This window comes from Notolepis coatsorum (genome assembly GCF_963971535.1).
Source record: "Notolepis coatsorum genome assembly, chromosome: 4".
NCBI classification, from domain to species: domain Eukaryota; kingdom Metazoa; phylum Chordata; class Actinopteri; order Aulopiformes; family Paralepididae; genus Notolepis; species Notolepis coatsorum.
Window position 1 is genome coordinate 38,936,087 of NC_140168.1, and position 23,728 is coordinate 38,959,814.

A 23,728-nucleotide genomic window follows, 5' to 3' on the forward strand; every position below is an offset into this window, starting at 1 on the left:
GGTTTTTCTTGTTTATGTCCATTTCCCCATTTCACTTTGGGGTTATGGCCATAAATTTGAGGGGGGGGGTGTTATGTGGGGTATGTTTGTGCCCTGATCAGGCGCTCCTAATGTGAGTTGTCATGTCTAGATGTAGTCCGCTGTCATGGTGTGTAGTCCCTATTGTTTTCCCCCCCAGGTGTACCCAATTACCATTACCCCAGGTGTGTGTTGTCTCGTCATTCCCTTGTGTATAAGTAGTCTGTCATCCCTTCCGTCTGGTGCTGATCCTGTCTGTATAGTCCTGTGTTTGTCTGTCTATTATTTGATGTTCATTTCAGTTACGAAAACCATGGTAACTATTAATTAAAATATTCTTTATTTAGATACTTTGGCTGCCGTCTCCTTATTGTGTAACATTGACAAGTTAATGAGCCTTCTTGTAGTCAATGTTTACGTAATACAAGGCCTCGGAGGTGCATGTAGAGCAATCACTACAATCTTGGCCAAGACCCCGAGGCATCCATTGCCTTAGTCAGCGCCAGGAGACGGGCACTCAGAGAGATGGGGGAGGGAGGGGGGGGGGGGGAGGGAAGGGGGGGGGGGGGGAAGAGTTAGAGAGTTCCCATGTTTGTGGTGCTGCAAAAGAGCAGACATGTAGTACCCTGTAGTGCCATGTAGTACCATGTAGTACCCTGTAGTGCCATGTAGTACCCTGTAGTACCCCGTAGTGCCATGTAGTACCCTGTAGTACCCTGTAGTACCCTGTAGTACCCTGTAGTACCATGTAGTGCCATGTAGTACCATGTAGAGCCATGTGGTACCCTGTAGTGCCATGTAGTACCATGTAGTACTCTGTGGTACCATGTATTACCCTGTACCCTAACTAAACTAGACAGATTAATCTAAAGGTCAGTCCCCGACCAGGTGAGATCAGGGAAGGTTGAAGGAGAGAGAAAAAAGATGAGTCTTAAGCAGGGATTTAAAAGCTTCGACAGAGCAGGCGCCCCTGATGACGGCAGGTAATTTGTTCCACAGGTAGGGAGCGCGGTAGACAAAGGCTCTGTGGCCGGCGGATTTCTTTTTAACCCTAGGGGTCAATAGAAGCCCCGCATTTTGTGAGCGCAGAGCACGAGCGGGCGAGTATCAGGAGATGAGATCGGATAGATAGAGCGGTGCAAGCCCATTTAAAATGTTGTAGGTGAGGAGTAGCACTTTAAAGTCAGAACGGGCTTGGATAGGAAGCCAGTGTAGGGCGGACAAAACTGGTGTGATGTGATCAAATTTTCTAGTTTTAGTTAGTATCCGTGCAGCCGCATTTTGCACGAGTTGAAGATTTTTGATGCTTGAATTAGGTAGGCCTGAAAAAAGTGCATTACAGTAGTCCAGACGTCATGAGACAAAAGCATGAATCAGGGTTTCAGCATCAGCCAGAGTTAAAATGGGGCGTATTTTTGCGATATTACGAAGATGGAAGAATGCAATTTTGGTGACATTTTTTATATGTGCATTAAATGAGAGGGAGGAATAAAAAATGACTCAGAGGTTTTTTATGGTGGAGCTCTGGGATACATGACAGGTATCAAAGTTGAGGGAGATGTCCTGAAACAGGCCTCTGTGGTTTGGGGGGCCAACAATTAACATCTCAGTTTTATCTGCATTAAGGAGTAGAAAGTTTTGCGACATCCATTTTTTGATGGCAAGCAAGCAGGCCTCAAGGTTTTGTAGTTGGGAGGAATCATTTGGCTTAATAGGTATATATAATTGGGTGTCATCAGCGTAAAAATGAAAGTTTATGCCAAATTTGCGTATGATATCGCCGAGGGGTAGCATGTAAATCGAAAATAGCAAAGGGCCCAGGACAGAGCCTTGTGGGACACCACATTGCACTGGGAGGGTCTTAGATGTTAAATCATTATAGACCACGCAGTGTGTTCTATCAGTTAAATAGGATTTAAACCAAGCTAGTGCGAGACCCCGAATGCCAACATGATTCTCAAGCCGACCTAGAAGAATCGAGTCATCGATAGTGTCATGTATGTATGCTTAACATAATTGAAAATGAGGGCTTGCCCTTGTGGGAAATATTTTCAGGCTGGAGAATATTCAGTTGATGTTGTGCTTACTTTATATTTACCTTATTTTATTTGGGACATTGATTCAAGACGATAGTAAGGTTATTGACTTAGAATATTGAGTGTGATTCTCTCCTCTGTTCAGTGGCGTGTTCAAGTTCCCTTGTTATCGCTGGAGACGTGTCACTAAATGTACACGTCCACCAAATACTTTCCAAACTAGATTTGTGGGAAAACGTACAAGTGTCTCTTATTGGATTGGCCCGCAAACAGATACGCCTATGGACAAGAAGATTATATGTTAGAAGCCAGATAGAACTTTGGGGGTGATAAAATGTGTCCTCTCTGCTAACCTTTTTGCTGTCCACTATATTGTCATTGATTGATGGACTACTCATACTTCATGTAATTATGACTTCTGATCTTTAAAGAAATGCAAGACATCTTTTCCAGTGTCTAATATTCTATAACATTCTGTTTCGGTCTGAGGTGTATTCAGAATCACCCACACCCTCAATACATTTTCAAGTTGAAATAGAGATTAAATGAATGAATAAGCCCTCAAAATGCAATGGATCTGCTCTCATTCCATAACACACAACCAGATATTGATGTCCCAGAGAGATACAGTATTTCCTAGATTTAAATTAGTGCAGGAAGCAGAAAGGAGCATCGAGCAAAGAGACCATTCCTTTCAAAGTTCTCAAAAATCGAATCTCGTATGGACCTTTTCCGTGGAATTCAATTTCAAGGGAAACAGCTTGGGCCCAAGTGTATTCAGCTATTGTATTAGCAAACACTGCAACAAGAAATACACTTGGGCCCATGTTGTCAAGTTTGAAAAGGTCTATACCAGGGGTGGCTAAAAAAAATTAAGAGCCACACCATATATACCAGCGTTTCTCAACCTTTTTTTTCAGTCACGGCACCCTTCATAAGTACTTATAATCCCAAGGCACCCAAATCAGGGCCGAGATTAATTTCCATTATAAGAAAATAACTGTACTGTACTTACAGTAGATTTCATTCACGGTTTGTGGATCATGCCTGGTGATACTAAATCCAAATCCATAGATGTGCGACTTGGCTATAATAAGGTAATTTATAGGCCTGATATTCTATATTATATAATAATAATATTTAAAATTGTGTCCGGATGGCAGAATTCAGTACTGTATCTACAAAACCTTCTGTTTAAGCTCTTTAGCCCGAGCGCTCCATCGGCGGACCGCAAATGACATCACATCATAAATAAATCTCTCTAGACTGTATGACATAATGTTGCATTTTCTTTATAAAATGTATCCAAGAGTAAATACCATAATCCTGTCAGCAGTTATAGTGTATATTTTCACCAATAAGTTTGTTTACCAATAGGTTAAAGTGTTATTAGTGAGATTTTAGTTTATGGAATGTCTTTAATTCAGCGAATATCCGCCATTTTTAATTAGCGTCGCTAAAGGTTTTGTAGTCATATGAGCGTTGTGTTCTCTAACATTACATGTTGAAGCTGTACTGCCAAGAGTCTCCACTATGGGGCGCAGTTAATACAATGCCATGTTATGCATGCAGGTGAAGAGCAGAAGAAGAGTACACGATGCTGTATGATGATAGACGATGCTTGTACCATGCTATGCTTTACTAAATATGCTAAAGGCTAAAGAGTAATCCTGTATCCGGAGTCTTATTACTACACCCAGGGGTGTAGCTCCAGATTCTGGGCCCCATGAAAGATTGTATTTGTAGGCCCCCAGTGAATGCGAGCGCGCGTAAGCGCGCAAGCGGAATTTTTTTTGGCCATTTTTTTATTGATGAAAACGCATAATATGGTTTTTACCTATACATTCGGATCAGCAGTTCGGCACCTGCACTGTTGGTGGGTGAGCCTAGTAAAGGATGTCGCATTGCGTTCATCTTCAATGAATGGACCAATGCAATAGTCTACCAAAGCCCCCCCCTCTCTCTCTATATATCTCACACACACACACACACACACACACACACACACACACACACACACACACACACACACACACACACACACACACACACACACACACACACACACACACACACACACACACACACACTTCAGAAACAAACATAGTATCAATGAGAGCATCAATAATACACCTAAAATAATACACCTAAAAAAAATAAAATGTGGGCCCCCCCCCCCAGTGCTGGGCCCTTGGAATCATCCTAAGCTACCACCCCCCAGCTACGCCCCTGACTACACCTCTACACCATTACAAAATACTACGTACGTACATCATAACAATGAGTAGAGGGCATCCAGAGCTTGAGCGTTGAAATTTCCCAGCCGATTTCAGCTTCCTGCAAGCAAATTACTTCCTGATTATAATTTTTCTATTTCTCTTATTTTTCGGGATTATTTACGACAAAACTGAACGTTATTGGCATAGATTGGAGTGCAGTTAGTGTGGCTACCTTCTGTGAACATTTAGCAACAATCCGCGTTGCAAAGATTCAAAGTGGCGGAGCCTATCCATTTTAAGAATGGAACTGTACATACAGTAGATTTCATTCTCAGTTCTTCCTGTACGCATGGTGATACTAAATCCAAATTGAACTCTCGCATAGGAAAGAGTAGATTTGGCCCGATCCACAGAAGTGCAAGTTGGCTATAATAAGGTAATTTATAGGCCTGATATTCTATATTCTATAATAATATTTTAAATAGCATGTGTCCGGATGGCATAATTCAGTACTGTATCTGTATAAGTACTGTATACAACCTTCTGTTTAATCATCTTCCCTTTATTAATTCCTTAGATTTATTGTACATGTGATCTCAAGAAGGTGCTGAATGAGTTTTTCATGTCTGGTCATTTATAGCATGGTGTCATTCACTGTCAAAGATGCAAAGAAAAATCATTATTCATATTATCTTTGTTTCATCACAATTTACTCAAGCCTAGTAACAGACACAATATTTGTGACACTGGGAATACATTCCCTGAGATCCATAGATGTCCCTAGATACGAAGGACATTGCAAATGGACCTTGTAGAAGTGGAGCAATCTTCCATTTACATAGGTATGTATTTTTAGGCCGATTTTCTGAAAATATGGCTTTTTAGGGCTGTTTTAGGGCTTACGAGGTTAAGTAGTGAAATATGAGTTTATAGAAATCTCAGCGCATCATTGAAATATTTGCATATTGACACAAGGGCATGGCACAACCTAATTTGAGTATAGTCTTTTGAGAGAAGAGACCCAGGGCTTTCGAATTTCATAAAACTACATGTCAATCATCTGACTTCCACCGTGAAGCTTTTTTTTTTACCTTTTTATTTCCAATGTATTGTATGGGGCAGTGAGCACACACATACATGGCAGATTGAAGCCACAACAAAAGAAAGACAAACTAAGATTGATTGCTAACAAGTGTGTGTGTTTCTGTGGGTGTGTTTGTGTATGTACAGTATGTGTTTGTGTGCATGTGTTTGTATGTATGTGTGTTTATGTCCATGTATTTGCGTGTCTTTGCAGCCATCTGTGTGTGTGTGTGTGTGTGTGTGTGTGTGTGTGTGTGTGTGTGTATGTGTGTGTGTGTGTGTGTGTTGTGTGTGTGTGTGTGTGTGCAGGCACATGCACACATAGAGGCCAAGGGGTGCTTGATCACCTGCCTTTTTGAGCCTCATCAAAAAAAGTGCTTTTTTTTTTTTTTTTTTTACGCATATAGACTGCCCTTCCAACTGAAAAATTTCAGGATAGAATCAAAATATTAGGTAAAGAGAGAGAGATGCCCCATATTCCATTGCAGTTTGCACGGCCTCCTCACCGTGCCTCTCCGCGGACCTATATATTTTATGCATAGCGTGGGTGGTGATGATGATGATGATGATAGAAACCGCTGTGGCGCATACAGTTGAATGCTGGTATTACACTCATTGAGGGACACGAAGAAGTCAAGTCCGATGGGATTTGGGAATCTCAAATACAAATCGGGATTGGAATAAAAAATGCATTCATATTAAACAATACAGAATATACAGCACTTCTTGGGGTCCGTAGGGTAAGCACATTATTCCCTCCCCCCTGAACATTTATGGAGATGTATGGGCCTTTAAGTCAGTGATAAAAGTGTTTTTCAAGGATAAGTGAGCTCCTGCACTGCTTATTATAGTTCAATATTCAATATTTGATCACCAAAAACCCCAAAAAGCACAAAAAGGGGGCCCCCGCCCAAAAAAGGCCTTAAAAATCGTGCTCGCGCACTACACGCGCTCGGTTAATATATACACACAAGTGTAGTGCCATTTTCAGCCTTTGAGCACCTGCCCCTCTAAAGTCCTGTGCACGTCCCTGGTGTGTGAGAGCAAGAGAGAGAGAGAGAGAGAGAGAGAGAGAGAGAGAGATGAGAGAAGAGAGAGAGAGAGAGAGAGAGAGGAGAGAGGAGAGAGAGAGAGAGAGAGAGAGAGAGAGAGAGAGAGAGAGAGAGAGAGAGAGAGGAGAGAGAGAGAGAGAGAGAGAGAGAGAGAGAGAGAGAGAGAGAGAGATAGTTCTCCAACTTGTGTGAGTTGCAGTGATCTCCTGGTTGTTCCCCACCTAGGTTATCTAACTATTGCGCTGCTGCAACTAGAAACACTGTCCTGGCCTGCTTCTAAGTTCAGTGCATAAAAAAAATATATATATATATTGATTATTTTTTATTTATTTTTAATCATCTGGCGACCCCGCGCGGCGGCGGCGGCCAGGAGGGTCGCGACCCTGACTTTATTACACAAACTAAAAACAGATATTACATTACATTACACAAACTAAAAACAGATATTACATCACTGGGGGTCGCGACCCTGACTTTATTACACAAACTAAAAACAGATATTACATTACATTACACAAACTAAAAACAGATATTACATTACATTATCAGATCACTGTTATTTACTCCTAAAAGGTACATTTGGTATACTATGATCCCCAGCCCCAAGATGGCGATTTAACTCGATGCTGCTTAATAACAAGGAATTCATTACACAAATCAAAGAAGCTCTTACAGTATTCCTACGGATGAATGCGAATTCGGTGCAGGACCCCAGAATATTATGGATGTCGGTAAAGGGAATGATCAAGGATTTCACTGATAGCTTTTCCTCCAAAATACGCAAGAATCGATGCTCAAAACTAGCTGAACTGGAAACGCTTTATTCAACATTATTTAATTCTTTACAACACAACAACTCGGTTCGACTGGAAACTCAAGTTAATGTACTAAAAAAAGAGATTAACGCCATATACTAGTGTTGTCACGATACTGGAATTTCGACTTCGATACGATACCTTGAAAAGTATCGATACTTCGATACCATTTCGAAACCAAATTTTTTTTTTTTTTTTAAATATATATATATATATAGTTTTTTAAACATATTTAGCTTTTGTTGCTGGTTGATTCTCCTCAGCTTCTCTCTGGTACTATAAGAGAAGATACATATAACACTTTTAAAACCCTTTGTTTATCTTTAGATCAGAGAGAGAGAGAGAGAGAGAGAGAGAGAGAGAGAGAGAGAGAGAGAGAGAGAGAGAGAGAGAGAGAGAGTGGCTGCTGGAGATTTGAGGTCTACTGAGCGCACCTTTCTAGTTATGACCCGAAAACAAGGGTACTTGAGAGAGAGAGAGAGGGAGATTTCTCCGGAGCTATGCTCGGAGCATTTATTAACGTTACATTTTCAACATCATTGCTGCTAATTGGACACTTCATGGAGGCGGGGTAACGTTGTGTCGAGTTCATGCGTGTATAGTGTAGGATGGGCTCCGCTCGACCTAACGTTGGAAACGGGGTAGTTGTGTCGAGTTCATGCGTGTACTGGTGTAGTGTGGATGGGCTCGGCTTGACGTTACTCCGTTTCCATGAAGTAATTATAAATGTGGCCAGCTAGCTAGCATAAGCTAACGGAGGAACGACAGCTAACGTTAGCTAATAATAGCTTTGTTTACAAACTGAAGACAGGGCTCCCGGCTGTGAGGGGGAGGAGGCTGCAGCAGCTTGTGTCTGTTGCCGGTCTCTGAGGAGGAGGAGGAGGAGGAGGCGGAAGGGCAAGCGTGCTCTGGCAGCGCGTCTGTCTGTCAACAACTTGCGGGAGCAAGCCAGCTGGTATCGGTACTGCAGAAAGTATCGATACTTCGGGAAATGAGTATCGAAACCATTTTAAATATTCAGTATCGATATGTATCGATATTTCGATATTTTTGACAACACTACCATATACAGGCAACAATCTGAAATACAAATACGTAGCACAAGACAACAGCAGTACTCTCAAGGTTCCAAACCAAGTCACCTATTAGCTATGCGATTAAGAGTTAACACAAAATGTGCAGATATAACTACCATTAAAGCACAACAAGGACTTGTTACAGACCCTAAAGAAATAAACGCGACATTCAAAGAATTCTACTCCAACTTGTATAAATCAGAAACGACCTTCGATCAAAACAAAATGGACACATATCTTAATCAAATTAACCTCCCTAAACTTTCAGAGGATGACGCTAAACAGTTAGAAACACCGATCACACTAGAGGAACTCAAGAAGGCCATATCCGAAATGCAAAGTGGTAAGGCTCCTGGAAGAGACGGTATCCCACCAGAAATGTACCTCTCGTGTTGGGACATAATTGGACCCTTATTACTAAATATGATTTTATACTCAGTCAATGAGGGGAACTTCCATAAGAACGACAATATTGCACTCATAACAGTCCTCCTTAAAAAAGACAAAGACCCCACCGAGTGCGGTAGTTATAGACCCTTAAGTCTCCTCGGAACCGATATCAAACTGTACTCTAAGGTATTAGCCATCAGACTACAAAAGCATATGACGTCTTTAGTTCATCCGGACCAAACTGGCTTCATAAGAGGCCGCTTGATCACTGATAACATAAGACGATTACTACACGTACTAGATGCTAACAAGGACGACACCACACCTAAGGCGATGCTGTCCCTGGATGCAATGAAAGCTTTTGACAGGTTGGAATGGTCATATCTATGGGCAGTATTAGAAAGGATGGGGTTAGGAAAAGGATTCATTGATATGATTAAAGTATTATACAAAGACCCATCGGCCATGATTACAACAGGTATAATCACCTCCGGAATCTTTCCGGTATCACGCTCTTCTAGACAGAGTTGCCCTCTTAGTCCCGGACTATTCGATCTATCATTAGAGCCTTTAGCACAATATATAAGACAATCCCAATCCATAGAACCAATCGTAATCAAGGGCACACAACATAAAATTAGTTTATATGCGGACGACGTAATACTGTTCATGCAAAACCCCAACACCACATTGCCTCATCTGCTCAAGTTTATCGGGATTTAAGATAAATTGGCCGAAGTCGGCTTTCCTTCCACTTAACGCCCCTGCAAAAAAATATATAACCCTCCCAGAAGAGATACCTATGGTAAAACACTTTAGATGTTTGGGAGTTGAAATATTCCCTACCATAAGCCAAACGGTGAAGCACAATTACATAAAAATCCAAAACAAAATCAAAGACGACCTTGACAGGTGGTCAAAACTTAAAAACTCAGTACAGGCACGGGTATCAATAGTTAAGATGGATGTCCTACCTAGAATCAACTTCTTCAGCTCAATGCTACCGTTACACTCCTCCACATACAAATCTATTTGGAATAACAAACCACCACGTATAAAAAGATCCACCGCACAGAGAAACAAAGCAGACGGTGGTATGGCATTTCCAGATTCTTTCCACTATTGTAAGGCGTACACTTTAAGACCACTGACAACATGGTTTGATCCCCAAGCATTAGTATCCTGGAGAAATTTAGAAGAAAATATAGTAGCTCCACATAGACTGAAGGACATAGCATACACCAAATTATCAATTAAGCAATGCGAACAGAAATTTGGCCCCATAATTACTCATGCGATCCGGATATGGCTGTCATACTGCCTTATTCAATAACAATGCACTCTTGATTGGAAAACGACCTATAAGATTCCCTATATGGGAAAAGCAAGGCATACACTCATTAGATGTTTTCAACAAACAGGGTTTTTGTAGTTATGATGAAATACGCAAAAAATGTAATCTCACCGATTCCACATATTATTTTTACGCACAGTTATTGTTATGTTTGAAGGCTCATAGTGTTCCATTAAGGATACCAATTGTACACCACAGATACCACAAATTCTTCTATGAAAGAGAGACATCGAGAGGTTTTGTTTCAGATTTTTATCATCAATTACTAACGTCCTCGTATGAAACCCTCCACCTAGACTCAGTCTGGAGGAGGGATATACCAGACCTGGAAAAAGATTTTGATTGGCAAGAAGCATGGGCAAATGTTCGATTTACATCAAGGAACCCGGACCATCAACAAATCAATCTTAACTATATTCACAGGACATACTTGACTCCTATAAGACTGAACAGAATGGGTCTTAAACAAGACTCCAAATGCTCCTTATGTACAAATGGGGACGAGGGGACATTTATGCACATGTACTGGGACTGCCCACCAGTTAAGATATTCTGGAAAGAAGTGACCCAGCAATTATCAAATCTCTTAACTCTGAATATACCTGTACACCCCTCTGTATTACTGCTGAATGATGTTTTTGAGTGTGCAGTACATCCACAGCTAAAGAGATTGGTTTTATCGGGTATCACAGTGGCTAAAAAGCTGATAGCATCACGATGGTTTCAACCGGAAAAAATGTGCCGGAAGGTCTGGATTCTTACATATCTCGATGTTATTTATCAAGAAATATCTACAGCAAGAATTTTGGGTCTCAATGAATCCAAAATGACAATGTGGTTAGAAGTGGTGGAGAGAATAAAAGCTAGCATATAATGGTAGTGTCTGGTTAGGAGCGTGGGATAATGGATGGATTATCCAATGGGGGGTCCAGGAGGGGGGGTACGAGCTAGAGCATATCTGTGTAGGGTATTAGATAGCAGGTATTAGGGGTATATCCTGTATAAGACATTTAACTAAATGGTGATTTCATTGGATGTGCACTGTTAATTAATGCTTGTATATCTTATCGTGTGTTGTCATGTTTGCTTATATGTTTGTTTAAAAAAATAATACAAAAAAAAATACAAAAAAAAATAAGATATTACATTACATTACACAAACTAAAAACAGATATTACATTACATTACACAAACTAAAAACCGATATTGTCTGAATTACTAGAAAGAAATGCACCACCTTTGGCTGATGGATCCCCTGCTGCCTCCTCCTCCTCTTTCTCCTCCTCCTCTCCCTCCTCTTCCTCCTCCTAATCCTCCTCCTCCTCATCTTCCTCCTCCTCCTCTTCCTCTTCTTCCTCCTCCTCCTCTTCCTCCTCCTCCTAATCCTCCTCTTCCTGCTCCTCCTCCTCCTAAACCTCCTCTTCCTACTCCTGCTCCTCCTCCTCCTCCTCCTCCTCCTCCTCCTGCTCCTCCTCCTCCTATCATCCTCCCTCCTTCTCCTCCTGCTCCTAATCCTCCTCTTCCTACTCCTGCTCCTCCTCATCCTCCTCCTCCTGCTCCTCCTCCTCCTTCTATCCTCCTCCCTCCTCATCCTCCTCCTGCTCCTCCTCCTCCTGCTCCTCCTCCTCCTTATATGTTCCTCCCTCCTCCTCCTCCTCCTCCTCCTCCTCCTCCTCCTCCTCCTCCTCCTCCTCCTCCTCCTCCTCCACGGGGAGCAGCGTACTGGCTCATGTTAAATGGCAGACCATGCATTATGCAGCAGCTTAGGCCACAGCGCTGGATCTTCATGTCCTCGGCTACAGTCCACTTGTCGCTGCTCTGGTCGTAGCGCTCCACGTTGGAGATGGTGTTGAAGCCATTGTCGGTGCCTCCGACCACGAAGAGCAGGTCGTCCAGCACTGCGATGCCAAATCGGCTGTGGGGGGTGAGCATGTCGGGCAGGGCTCTCCAGGAGTCAGTCAAGGGGCTGTAGGCCTCCGCGCTACGCAGGGCGTGTCGACGGTCCCACCCTCCCACCTGAGGACAGGACACATGAGAGGAATGTTTTAGTGTGTGGTTAAGGCAGGCAGACACTGTATTAATCCATTTAGGGAAATGAGGGCATCACAGAAGCATTGAAAGTCAAATGATACATATCTATAAAAATATTGAGTATAAAGCATTTGTCTCTGTGTGCACCTACCGCATAGACTTGTCCTCCGTACGCAGCGACTCCCACTCCGTGACGCCTGCTGCTCATGGGGGCGATCAGAGTCCACTGGTTAGTGTCTGGGCTGTAGCACTCAGCTGTGAGCTGTAGCCAGCCACCACAGATGTAAACCTGTAATAAAAAAGAATATTCTAATTTAGTTTATATATTCCATTTGATTTCATTCTACTTTAATTGTCTGTTAATGTTGATGCACCAAAGGACCCAGACACATCTTTTGTATGTGCAAGCTTACTTGGCAATAAAAACATTTATGATTTCTGATCTAACGTTCCTTGTGTTCATCTAGCACCCTGTGTCCCTCAGTTCCACTCACCTTGCCCTGGAGGGCTGCTGCCCCGGCTTGGCCCCTGAGCTCCAGCATGGGTGAGATCACTGTCCACTGGTTGGTTTCAGGCTTGTAGCGCTCGGCGGTGTTCAGTATCACGCGTCCGTCCCACCCTCCCATGGCGTAGATACAGCCGCCCAACGCGACCACGCTGAGGCTACTGCGGCATGAGTGCATGGGAGCCACCTGCAGCCAGCTGCGAGTAATGGGGTTGAACCTGCGCACTCTGCTGAGCTCTCCTATGTCGTTATAGCCGCCGACGCAGTAGACCAGACCGTGGAGATAAGCGGTGCCGTAGCAGGTCCGGGGACTGCCCGCCTCAGCGCTCACGTCCATCCATCCACCGGCTCGAATATCGTAAGCCTCCATGGTCATGCTCCGGCCTCCGATGGCCAATAGGACCTCCTGGGGCCGGCGTGGACGGGTCAGGGGGTTTGGGAGCCTGTCGGAGCCAGGGGGGTTCAGGACGCTGAGGATGAGGGGCCTGCAGTCGTGGCATTCCCTCACCACAGGGTTGTTCTGGACGTTGTTCAGCAAGTAGTCAGGCCTCATCATGCCCATGCGAACCTGGGAAGAGACAAGCAGACAGCGGGTACAACTTAGACATCGGTTGTAGACGGTTTCTGTTGCTAGGGAACAGTTTGGACCCAAATGTTTGAGAACCACTGTACTAGGGAACCTAGTGTTGTTTTAAGGGGAGACCACCCACCTAACATACCCTTTTCCTGATTTTGGGTCAATTTTGAGATTTTTGTATAATGTTGCCCCTTTACATGTCTTCTTTCAAACTAGTGACAAGAAAACTTAAAAAAAACATTTAGTTGCAAAAATTGCAAAAATTCATTTTGCATGATTGCATCTATAAATGTGCACATATTGAATGGTGAAGTGCCTCATTTGCATATATAAACATAAAATTCAGAAAACTTGCAATATATTTTTTCTTAGTTTATATGTACATAACAAACTGGGAAAGTTTCATAGTGATATCTATTCAAATATTTGTTTTGCCTATTAGGGGGTACAGTAATCGGTTGTGTTGTTTGTTACTAAACTGTTACTACTACTACATCAATATTATTATGTTATTATTAGAGCTGGGCCGTTAACGGCGTTAACGTGCTGCGTTAACGCGAGACTAGTATCGCGCGATAATATAATTGACGCCGTTAATCTAATTCTCAAAGTTGTGTCTGGGAGTGTGATGTATTGTCCTTAAATACTTGCCGTAGTGCTGTGTTACCCGGAAGTGATTGCATGTATGTACATGAGCTGTAGTCTGAATAATAATAACTAAAGTAGTGGTCCGGTAATCATTGTTATAAGGTGATGTTAAGAAGTCCTCAGGATATAACACAATTCGGCGATGAGGACGTCTGAATCTGCGCAATGCAAGAGAAGTCTGTCGCCAACTCGGGACCTTTGTTTACCATGTTAGCTTAGCAAGTTAGCATGTTAGCTCACGTCGTGGCCCGGCAGAAACATCTACAAGAAGAGGAAATCCACTTTACACACTAAAGGAAGTATTGACTGGACTATCATGAATGTTTACAACAAAAATGGCTTGGGTTATTGGAAACATTGGACAGTTTGATGACAATGTGGAGTTATGGAACTGTTTTACTGAGCGTTTTGATTACTTCATTATAGCTAATGGAATTGAAGAGGACAAAGTAGTTCCCACATTTCTGTCTGTAATGGGGCCCGGGACATTTAATTCGTTGAGAAACCTGCTTTTGCAGCAGTGTGTGAGTAGACAGTCTGCAAGAGACTGTTCTCTTTATCAGGCCATATTGTGCAGAAGAGGAGAGCTAGTTTGTCACCAGCCAATGTGAACAAGCTGGTCTGCCTGAGTGACTGGTGGAAGAAGGAGAAATAGAGCTTGGACTGATTGAGTCTAGCCATGTCATAGCCCCTTCCGTGACTGCGATGTGCAAGCCAGGGGCTGGCTTTTTAATATGCATATTAAAAATCCAGCCCCTGGCTTGCACATCGCAGTCACGGAAGGGGCTAGCCATGTCACGTAGTTCAAGTTCAAGTTTGAAATGCTTCTTTCTGTTCTGCTCCTGAGAGTGTGCTAGATACTGTACTGTTCTGTACTGGTAATATTATTTATTTGTGTTAACTTCTGAATAAAACAATTTATTAAACACAAGTACATCTTATTGAGCATTATTTTGATATTTCATTACCAATTATCATAGCAAAACAGCTTTTTCAAACAGTCTGTAATGCATTTTGGAAACGGGAGATGGGCTCATGGTGTAATGGGCCACCTGGCCTGAGAAACGTAAGGAGGAAAGAAAAAGTAAGGACTTACTTCTGGTCATTATTTGGGTAGAACACACATATTTTGAATGCATTTGGCAGATTTTTAATTTTTTTTTGAGCCATTTTAATCTAGATTAATCTAGATTAATTCCAGGATTGCAGGTAGATTAATCTAGATTAAAAAAAAAAATCTATGCCCAGCTCTAGTTATTATGTTATTCAGTTATCAGGCATGTGTTTAGGTTGTCTATTACTAATGGTTTGATTGGGTGTTGTGTTTATAAATAGCGGTTTCAAATAAACATTTATGGCATTTTACAATACAGAACTTTGAAGGCGTTTTCCCAAAGGGTAGACATGTACCATTTCCCTAGCATCTACACACACCAAACTTTCCACCTTTATTCATATCTATATCCTGCTTCTTTGTGCCAAATGGTTTGTTGATATGTCATACATGCCTGATTTACAGACAATACAAAACTTTAAAGGCGTTTTTCTCAAAACGAGATTTTATGAGTTTGTATTACACATAAAACAAAAAATCTCAATTTCTCTAGTACCTCCACACACCAAACTGGCCACGTTTCCTCCTATCCATATACCACAACTTTCTGCTAGAGGATTTTTTGATATATCACTCATCCAGATTTTTTGAACATTTTATACAAAAAATGTATGCAAAACATTTTTTTTTATGACTAGGGGGTCATAAAAGGTCATAAATTCCTGTTCGGGTGGCATATCAAAAAATCCTCAAGCTAAAAGTTCGGTATTTAATGTAGTAACATGAAAAACCATGAGAAAATCCATTTTTTCTAAATTCTGTTTGGGGTAACAGGGGCCATTTTGAATAGACCACGTCCGTTTTTGGGTAATACAATTATGCGACCAAAAAAATTGTAATACATTTTTTATCTTTTTTTGACTATTCTAAACAATTAAGATGTTTGCAAATGATTTCATCCTTTATTCTTTTTTTTCCCTATCTAGGTGGGTGGTCTCCCCTTAACATTTACATTTACATTTAGTCATTTAGCTGACGCTTTTATCCAAAGCGACTTACAAGTTCTGTACGACAAGCCATCAGGAAGGGCACAACTCTATCAGCTGAGTAACAATGTTCGTCAAAGTGTTGAGTGCTACAGTGTAGGTTAGTTTATTAGGACAAGTGCATCACAGTATGGTTAGTTAGGGTTAGATAATTTTTTTTTTATTCAGATAATGGTTGAAGAAGTGCGTCTTTAGTCGACGGCGAAAGATTGGACGTGTTTCGGCTGTCCTAACTGGGGTGGGTAGTTCATTCCACCATTGTGGGGCAAGGACTGAGAATAGGCGACTTCTCTTTGATGACCCTCCCGGAGCTTGGATAGGAGTAGGTCTGAGGCGGCCAGAAGAAGCAGAGCGTAGGGGTCTTGAGGGTGTGTAGTTAGAGACCATTGACCGGAGGTAGGCGGGTTCCCTTTGCCGCACGGTATGCTAGGTCAAGGGCCTTGAAGCGGATTCGTGCAGCAATGGGGAGCCAGTGCAGGTCCCTAAGAAGTGGGGTGACATGGGCCGACTTCGGTAGGTTTGAGATCAGGCGGGCCGCTGCGTTCTGAATGAGTTGAAGAGGCTTAGTGGCAGTGGCCGGGAGGCCAGCGAGCAGTGCGTTGCAGTAGTCGAGGCGGGAGATGACTGTTGATTGGACGAGGAGTTGGGTGGATTCTTTTGTCAGGAAGGGGCGGATCCTTCTGACGTTGCTCACGAGGAATCGGCAGGTTCTGGTTGTCGCTGCGATGTGAGCAGAGAAGTTCAACTGGTCGTCGAGGACAACACCAAGGTTCTTGGCGGTCGGGGACGCGGTCACAGCTGCATTCTCGACTGTGATGGAAAGGTCGGTCAGGGGGGAGGATTTGGCCGGCAGGTGGAGCAATTCTGTTTTGCTTAGGTTCAGTTTGAGGTGGTTGGTCGTCATCCAGGCGGAGATGTCGGACAGACAGGCCGAGATCCGCTCAGAGACGTGGATATCTGAGGGAGGGAAGGAGAGGAAGAGTTGAGTATTGTCGGCATAACAGTGGTAGGAGAAGCCATGAGACGTGATAATGTTACCCAGTGATTTAGTGTAGAGGGAGAAGAGAAGGTGTCCTAAAACCGAGCCCTGGGGGACACCCATCCGCAGGGGGCGGGTGGCCGACAGGGTCCCTCTCCATGACACTTGGTAGGAGCGGTCATTGAGGTATGATGACAACCATGTCAGCGCAGAGCCAGCCACTCCCATTCCTGCGAGGGCCGCGAGGAGGATCTGGTGGTTGACTGTGTCGAAGGCTGCAGATAGATCTAGGAGAATCAGGACAGAGGAGAGGCCTTTCGCTTTTGCTAAGTGAAGTGCCTCTGTGACCGCAATGAGGGCTGTGTCTGTGGAGTGACCAGTTCTGAAGCCTGACTGATTAGGGTCTAGGAGGTCATTCTGTAAGAGATAAGCAGTAAGTTGGTTGGATACAGCACGTTCAAGTGTTTTAGAAAGGAAGGAGAGAAGAGAGACAGGACGGTAGTTGCCTATGACGGTAGGGTTCAGGGATGGTTTTTTTATGAGGGGCGTGACTCTGGCTTGTTTTAGGGAGGTGGGGACCACCCCCGAGTTGAGTGAGGAGTTGATGGTTGCAGTTAGGAATGGGAGGATGTCTGGTGCTATGGTCTGGAGGAGTGGGGAAGGTAGCCGGTCCAGCTGGCATGTAGTCGGACGGTTCGACGTTACCAGTGTTAACACATCCACCGCCGTTCACGTTGTACAGCGTTATTGCCCGCCATGCGTTGTCTGCCAAACCACGCTGTACAGCGATATTGAGATCATATTTCATTTTTTCGCCATGGCATTCATAATTCATATATACACCTCCAGCACTGCAGCTGGACCCTATGGCTCAATACAACGACGGCTCAATACCGCCACCTGGTGGATGGTCGGGCGAGTTACACAGGTAAACAGGATATGGCTGCTGTGCGTCGATTAAATCCATCCGGCCGTCAGATATTGTCGCAAGGCTCCCGACAGACTGTACATAATGGATCGCTTTATAAACGTAATAATCGATATAATTTCGGCGTTTATTGCGACATACAAACTGGAAATGGACCTAGGCGATCAACGTCCTATACCTGGGATCTTTCACCGCCAGTCTCATTGACGCACGGTAAGAGGACGCTGCCGCTATTTTCAGCCCAATTGTTTATTTATTTCACTGCAAATCGATCGGATCAATATATCACCCATACTACATAAAGCATTTACTGACGATCACGGAAGTATAAACGACTGTGTATGCTTTCTACAACGCAGTTTGGCGATTTGCAAATCAAGTTTCAAGTTTCAAGTTTCTTTAATAGTTGTCATACAGAAGTACAGAATACTTTCATACAAAATGCTTCTTACTGTTACGCTCCAGAGACTGTGCTAGACAAGATAGTATCAAATAACATAGTATAGCATGTAATTTAGAAGAAGAAAATGAGGTCACAGTGTTCGGTATAGACATATGTACAATGTTCTGAGTTACCATATAATATACAATACTATGCAGTGTACTAATGTACAGTACTATATAGTGCAAAGCAGAAATGGGATGAGGTACAATTTAGGTACAATTTACAGTAAGGTGTACGAGTTGTAGTGCAATCCTTCATCAATAAATATAAAGTGTGGGGAGTGGGTGCTACAGTGTGTTTGTTTAAAGTGGGTGTGTGCTATAACGTGTGTGGAGTGGGTGCTACAGTGTGTCTGTTTAAAGTGAGTGTGTGCGTGTGGATGTGTGTGCTATGTGCGTTTGGTGGTTGTTGTTGTGTAGTGTTCATTGTTCGTTTAGCAGTCTGATGGCCTGGGGATAGAAGCTTCTTCTGAGTCTTTCTGTGCTCGCCTTGAGACTCCGGTATCGCTTGCCTGACCGCAGCAGTTCAAAGAGGCAGTTGTTCGGTTGACTGGAGTCTTTAATGATTCTCTTAGCCTTGCCCTTGCAACGCTTGTTGTAAATGTTCTGGAGGGTGGGGAGCCCCCCTCCAATTGTGCGTTCGGCTGAACGTGTCACTCTTTGTAGTCTGCTTCGGTCTTGTGCAGTGCTATTCCCAAACCAGGAGGTGATGTTGCCAGTCAAGATGCTCTCTATTGTACATGAGTAGAAGTTCTTAAGGATCTTCTGACTGACTTGGAACTTCCTTAGGCGCCTGAGGAAGTAGAGGCGTTGTCGTGCCTTCTTCACAACACTGTCAATGTGTGTGGTCCATGTCAAGTCCTCGGATATGTAGGCTCCGAGGTACTTAAAGCTGTTGACTCTCTCAACCGGTGCCCCGTCGATGCTGAGGGGGCTGTAGTCCTTGACCCCCGACCTCCTGAAGTCCACAATCATCTACTTTGTTTTGCTGACGTTCAGGGAGAGGCTGTTTTCCTGGCACCATCCCGCCAGGACCTTGACCTCTTCCAGGTAGGCCCTCTCGTCGTTGGCAGAGATCAGGCCCACCACCACTGTGTCGTCAGCTAATTTGATGATTGTATTGCTACTCCGCTGAGCCACACAGTTGTGTGTGTACAGGGAGTAGAGGAGGGGACTCAGAACACAGCCCTGGGGGGCCCCTATGTTGAGGGTGATGGATGAGGAGGTGCAGTTGCCTGCTCTCACCACCTGGGGTCTGCCAGTCAGGAAGTCCAAGACCCACTGGCAGAGGTCATAGTTCAAGCCCAGGTCCCTGAGCTTGGCTATGAGTATGGAGGGGACTATGGTATTGAATGCCGAGCTGTAGTCGATGAATAGCATTCTCACATAGTTCCCCTGCCTCTTGTCCAGGTGTGATGCTGCTGTGTGCAGCACATGGGCTATGGCGTCCTCCGTGGACCTGTTGGGGTGGTATGCAAATTGCAGGGGGTCCATGTTGATGGGGAGGGAGGAGCAGATGTAGCCCTTTACTAGCTTCTCAAAGCACTTCATGGCTATGGAGGTGAGAGCTACAGGGCGGTAGTCGTTGAGGCAAGCAGGCTTGGATTTTTTGGGTACAGGGATAATAGTGGACTTCTTCAGGCAGGTGGGGATGACAGCCTGTTCTAAGGACAGGTTAAATATGTCAGTGAATACCGGGGCTAGTTGGTCGGCACAGACTTTTAGGACGCGGCCGGGGATGCCGTCCGGACCTGCTGCCTTCCTGATATTCACTTTTTTAAAGGTCCGCCTCACCTCATGCTCTGTTACCCTCAACACTGAGTCTCCATCAGCAGCAGACCCCCCCCCCCCCCCCATTGCCGTGGCTTGTGGGCTGGTGTTGTTATTACCAGCATCAAACCTTGCATAGAAGGTATTGAGGTCATTTGCTAAGGAGATGTCACTGTTCAGTTTGAGGGAGGCGCCTTTGTAGTCTGTCATCGTTTTGAGCCCCTGCCACATAGCTCTAGAGTCAGCTTGTTCAAACTGGAGTTCAATTTTATCCCTGTAGCGCCGTTTGGCCTCTGTCACTGTCCTCTTTACGTTGTATCGCGCCACCTTGTGGTCATTCATGTTGCCTGCCACTAGGCCGTCGTTGTATGCTTTGGTGCGCTCTCTCAGAGCTTCACGGACGGATTTGTCTACCCAGGGTTTTTGATTTGGGTAAACTCTCATTTTGGTAGTGGGGATTGTTTCTTCCACCAAAGTACAAACATAGTCCAGCACTGTCTCCGTGTAGACATTAATGTTATCTGTGTCGCGGAACACGTTCCAGTCTGTGCAGTCAAACGCAGCCTGGAGCGTCTCCTCTGACGTCAAATCCCATTTCTGCACCTCTCGCGAGACTACAGGAGTGCTTTTGATTCTCTGTTTGTACTTTGGTGAAAGGAAAATGGACGCGTGATATGATTTACCAAAGCCACTATCAGAATGAGCCTTGTAGCCACCCTTAAATTGCGTGTAACAGTGGTCTAGGATGTTACCGCCTCTGGTGTTGCAAGTCACATGCTGATAGAAGTCAGGTAATACCTTTCTCAGATTGGCGCTATTGAAATCACCCAGCACTAAAATGGCGGCGTTAACGTTCGCCGCTTGTATTCTATTTACCTCGTCGTGGAGTCTGGAGAGCGCGACGTTGTTACTGGCTTGCGGTGGAATATACACTCCGATCAGGACGATCGCCGTTAACTCCCTCGGGAGGAAGAAAGGACGACACTTGATGGTTATATATTCCAGGTCTGGGCAGCAGTGGTTGGATAATTCCTTCACGTTAGTTGGATCGCTCCAATTGTTGTTAAACATGAAGGCGATACCTCCTCCACGTTGTTTGCCGGACTCTGCTGATCTGTCCTTGCGGTGGATGAAGAAGTGTTCGGCCGGTTGGATAGCGTGGTCTGGGACGTCCGGCGTCAGCCACGTCTCGGTGAAGCAGAGAACGTTGCAGTCTCTAACGTCTCTTTGGTATTGAATCCTTGCTCGGATATCGTCCAGTTTATTGTCAATTGATTGTACATTGGCTAGCAATATACTGGGTAATGACGTTCGGTGTCGTCTGGATATCAGCCTGTTACGGATCCCAGCTCTTTTCCCACGCCGTCTGGTTCCTTTGTTCCTGGGGTCGGGATCTGGTCCCATTTTCCTGAGGATCTCCACAGGCCATTGTTGCGGTTCGGAAAGCTGATCCAGTGAGTAATCCAATCGGTAAGTTTCCCGTAATCCGATGTCTATAAGTGACTGACGGTCATACACATTAAATGCACCTACTGTTGGTACAGACAAAACTCTTAAAACTATAAATATTAACAAAAGTAAGCACAGTCTCGACGGAGCGAACAGAAAGGCAGCCGGTCGGAGCAGCGCCATTCTCATTCAAAATCTGATTGGCCACTGACGTTTCTGGTCATGTGACATGTGCACCCAATAGCGTGACGAGCTGTGTCTTTGCCCATTTCCGCGTCGAACAGCCTGCAAAGCACCTGGCGTTCTATCGCCATGCTCTAAGACAAACTCTAACCTTAACCAACTTTGAAAGAGTGCCTAAGCTTAACCGTCGAAAGAAGGGCAGGCGTTCTATCGCCATGCTCTAAGACAAACTCTAACCTTAACCAACTTCGAAAGAGAGCCTAAGCTTAACCAGTGTAGACACTTGCGGTCCCGCGATTGGGCGTACGCGTCACATGACCAGAAATGGCCTGGCCAATCAGATTCGCAAATCGCCGAACTGCGTTGTAGAAAGCATACAAGCGACCCCCCCCCCCCCTTTCATCCACGCATGATGAGGCATAACGTATACGATCATGTACAGTTGAATTTTTTAATATAGCATGTATAGGGAATAGAGGGCAATCAATAATCTATATATGCGTTTAGGCCTATAGCTCACGTTCTAGGAATTACTGCAGAAAACGATAAAAACATACTTATATTCTAGAAGGTATTTTTGTATGAATCTATGAATGAAAAAGTATAACGTTCTTACATCCTGAACGATAGATAATCGATGTTGAATGGGCCATAGTAATGTCAATTTAGCAATACAATTTAAAAAGTTATAGCCCTGCAAAGAAGGTGAAAATCTCCATAGGCTTAGAGTGGTGGCAGACTGGCTATATTGATGGATATAACCAGTGGCAGGGAATGTGTTAATGTAATGCACAGTAATACAATTAGTTACCTTGGGCAGCAGCAAAGGGATGTGTGTTTTACGCTCCTCACGGGAGTGGTCAATCCAACGGAGGACGGCCTCGAACACCATCTCCTCGCTCTTCACGTTCAGATCATCCCTCTCGATGATGTCCACCAGTTGCTGCGGGGACAGCTCCACAAACTCCTGTGAGACGTGCAACATCTCCTCAAAGTGGCACACGATGAAGAGATGGGCCTTGCGCCTCAGGTCAGGGCAGCAGTAGATGTCCGCGAACCTCCAGATGCCGACACAGTTTTCCAGAGACAGCTGGCCTTCTAGGAAGTCAGAGCACGCTCCTACTATGCCAGTGACGAGAAGCTGGTCTGCAGCCACCATAAGCTCTTCCACATTCTCTGCTGTCACCGGCACAAAGCGTGAGTAGGAGTACTCTATGATGAGCTGCATCATACCCGGGGACACCCCAGGGATAGTGTAGACTGCTTTCTCTGAGTCGCTCCAGCGAGTGAAGAGGGCTCTGTGGGATGCAGAGTATAGAGATATCTGATGAGTAAACAGTAAGCAACATTCTGTCCTGTGTAGTAATATGTTCACTGTAGCAGTATAGCATCTTAGCATAGTAGAAGTATAGTATCGTTTTACAGTAGAAGTACAGTATAGTATCTGTTTACAGTAGAAGTACAGTATAGTATCTGTTTACAGTAGAAGTGCACTATAGTATATTTTTACAGTAGAAGTACAGTATAGTATATGTTTACAGTAGAAGTACAGTATAGTATATGTTTACAGTAGAAGTACAGTATATTATCTGTTTACAGTAGAAGTACAGTATAGTATATTTGTACAGTAGACATACAGTATATTATCTGTTTACAGTAAAAGTACAGTATAGTATATGTTTACAATATAAGTACAGTATAGTATATGTTTACATTAGAAGTACAGTATAGTATATTTGTACAGTAGACATACAGTATAGTATCTGTTTACAGTAGAAGTACAGTATAGTATCTGTTTACAGTAAAAGTACAGTATTGTATCTGTTTACTAACCAAGCTAACCTGAACCAAGCTAACCTGAACCAAGCTAAACTTACCTGAAATAGTCACTGCAGTCACACAGGAGGGCCTTGTGGGCATTCAACTCAGTGCTGTTGACTTTAATAACCACATCACAGAACCTTCCCTCCAGAGGCAGCTCATTAAGGATTGTACAGGACATTGTTTCCTTTTCCATGTGGGGATTTTAAATTGTATCTACAGAATATATTCAAGCTTACAGACAAGTAGC